The following is a 3,537-nucleotide window of genomic DNA, read 5'->3' as shown; positions in this document are numbered from 1 at the left end:
ACTTAGATTGTTATTTATTTATTTATTTATCTATCTATCTATCTATCTATCTATCTATCTATCTATCTATCTATCTATCTATCTATCTATCTATTATTTATTTATTAGACTTATATACCGCTTCATAGGACTTTCAGCTCTCTCTAAGCGGTTTACAAATTTTTAGCAAATGAGTCAGCAACTTGCCCCCACAGTCCGGGTCCTCATTTAACCCACCTCGGAAGAATGGAAGACTGAGTCGACCTTGAGCCAGTGAGATTTGAACCGTTGAACTGCAGATCACAGTCAGCTAAAGTGGCCTGTATTATTATAGCTGTTTATTAAGTTTATATGCCTCCTATCTCACTGCTGCAATGAACTATGTCAAATAGAAGAAGATTGTAGGGGTGGAATTTGCATATTTTGAACGAAAGATTATTTGGAAGCATGAAGTTGTACAAACAGGAGTATTTGAACATTCAAATTTGGTAACTTTTGCGAGATATTACTTCTATTTAACTCTCCATTTAAAGCATTGTGATTGGAGATCTCCTCTTAGAATAAGTAGAAGCTAGAGCAGGGATGTCAAACTCACGTTGTCAAGTCGTTGTATTGTGATGTATCATGACTTTCCCCCCTTCGCTAAACGGCATGGGCATGTTCAGCCTGTGACGCATCTGGCCCACGGGCCGTGAGTTTGACCACCCTTGAGCTAGACCCTCTGTTATACACCTGCACCTTTTTCTCTCCCTGCGGTTTCCTTACATGAAAAATCTAGGAAGAATAATACCATTTTCTTTCCAAAATGAAAGAGCCCTTTACATCTCTGAATTGCTGGAAGAGAGTTGGCTACTTTTGTAACCTCTGTTTGGTTCAAGCACCCAGTATATCTATCTGAATCATTTAGGTTTTTATTAAATATTGGCTAAAATATGATATATATTTATAAGTTGGGGAAAAATATTCTAAAGAATATTGTTTGTACGGTGGGAAAAATAGCATCATATGGATTTTTTTGTCTTAAATTAAAGAGAGGTATTTGCTCTCTACATATGAGTTGCTTTTTCATTAAGTAGACAACACCGTTTGGTCAGTGTTTCAAAGATATTGCCTTACCTAAACTGAGAAACAGAAAGACTACGGATGGGAAAAAAGCAGTGGGAGCAGGAGTGACCACCAACTTCCCTGCTAACTTCCCCATTTGGCACATTTTGTATTGGAAGCCCATTTGAGGTACCTTGATTCAAGATTGTTACCCTATGATCAGTGGTGGGTTCCTACCAGTTTGGACCAGTTCGGCTGAACCGGTAGTGGTATGGCAGCCTGCATTGCTGCAACCGGCAGCGACCAAGGCCTGCCATGTCCCCGAACCGGTTCCCCGGTCTCTTCTGCCATCGCCAGCATGTTTCTGTGCATGCGCAGAACAGTTTTCAGTCCATTTTGCATGCGCAGCAGCGTGTGTGCAAAACACCCTCTTAGCGAACCGGTAGTAAAACGGTTAGGAACCCACCACTACCTATGATGCAACATTTCACTTAGTTAAAGATCATAGCAAGTGTTTTTGCAGATGACAGATGATAGGTAGGTAGGTAGGTAGGTAGGTAGGTAGGTAGGTAGGTAGGTAGGTAGGTAGGTAGGTGATAGATAGATAGATAGATAGATAGATAGATGATAGATAGATAGATAGATAGATAGATACACTATATTGCCAAAAGTATTCGCTCACCTGTCTTTACTCGCATATGAACTTACTGTAAGTGACATCTCATTCCTAATCCAGAGGGTTCAATATGACATTGGTCCACTTGTTGCAGCTTGTTGCAGCTTCAACTCTTCTGGGAAGGCTGTCCACAAGATTTAGGAGTGTGTTATGGGAATTTTTGACCATTCTTCCAGAAGCACATTTGTGAGGTCACACACTGATGTTGGACGAGAAGGCCTGGCTCTCAGTCTCCGGTCTAATTCATCCGAAAGGTGTTTTCTCGGGTTGAGGTCAGGACTCTGTGCAGGCCAGTCAAGTTCATCCACACCAGACTCTGTCATCCATGTCTTTATGGGCCTTGCTTTGTGGACTGGTGCACAATCATGTTGGAAGAGGAAGGGGCCAGCTCCAAACTGTTCCCACAAAGTTGGGAGCATGGAATTGTCCAAAATGTCTTGGTATGCTGAAGCATTCAGAGTTCCTTTCACTGGAACTAAGGGGCCAAGCCCAGCTCCTGAAAAACAACCCCACACCAAAATCCCCCCTCCACCAAACTTTACACTTGGCACAATGCAGTCAGACAGGTACCGTTCTCCTGGCAACCGCCAAACCCAGACTCGGCTATCAGATTGCCAGATGGAGAAGCGCGATTCGTCACTCCAGAGAACGCGTCTCCACTGCTCTAGAGTCCAGGGCGGCGTGCTTTACACCACTGCATCCAACGCTTTGCATTGCAATTGGTGATGTATGGCTTGGATGCAGCTGCTTGGCCATGGAAACCCATTCCATGAAGCTCTCTGCGCACTGTTCTTGAGCTAATCTGAAGGCCACATGATATTTGGAGATCTGTAGCGATTGACTCTGCAGAAAGTTGGCGACCTCTTCGCACTATGCCTCAGTATCCGCTGACCCCGCTCCGTCAGTATACGTGGCCTACTACTTCGTGGCTGAGTTGCTGTCGTTCCCAAACACTTCCACGTTCGTATAATACAGCTGACAGTTTATTGTGACTATTTAGGAGCGAGGAAATTTCATGACTGGATTTGTTGCACAGGTGGCATCCTATCACAGTTCCATGCTGGAATTTACTGAGTTCCTGAGAGCGACCCATTCTTTCACAAATGTTGGTAAAAACAGTCTGCATGCCTAGGTACTTGATTTTATACACCTGTGGCCATGGAAGTGATTGGAACACCTGATTCTGATTATTTGGATGGGTGAGCGAGTACTTTTGGCAATATAGTGTAGTGTAGTGTAGTGTAGTGTAGTGTAGTGTAGTAGATAGATGTAGTAGATAGATAGATAGATAGATAGATAGATAGATAGAGAAAACCAGATAGTATTATCCCATGGGGCTCTTTCTATGTGCATGTACATGTATGTATGCGTAGAGAGTGAGAGTGTATTGGGATCATCTGTATTATGATCAGTGCAAATAATTTAAAGCTAAAATTTTATTTATTTATTTAATTCCATCTTTATCCCAAATGATAAATTCTTGGTGCCTTTGCTTTTTGTGTATACTGTATGTGTGCCTTCAAATCAATCTTGACTCCTGGCAATTACTGCATGAAATCTTTTTGGCAAGTTTTTGGAAGTGGTTGGTTGGTTGGTTTGGTTTTGGTTTATTGGTTTTGTATGCCGCCCACTCCCGAAGGACTCCGGGCGGCTCACAATAAACGGGGGGAATACATAAGACAATACAAACAATATTAAAAATCCACAACAGTCACAATTGAAATGGGGGTGGGTACTTCAACAACCCCCAGCCTGCCGGAACAGCCAGGACTTAGTAGCTTTACGGAAGGCCGGGAGGGTAGTAAGGTCCGTATCTCCACGGGGAGCTCATTCCAGAG

Source organism: Thamnophis elegans, chromosome 10 (assembly GCF_009769535.1).
Source record: "Thamnophis elegans isolate rThaEle1 chromosome 10, rThaEle1.pri, whole genome shotgun sequence".
Taxonomy (NCBI): Eukaryota; Metazoa; Chordata; class Lepidosauria; order Squamata; family Colubridae; genus Thamnophis; species Thamnophis elegans.
Note: the sequence above shows the minus strand (reverse complement) of the source record.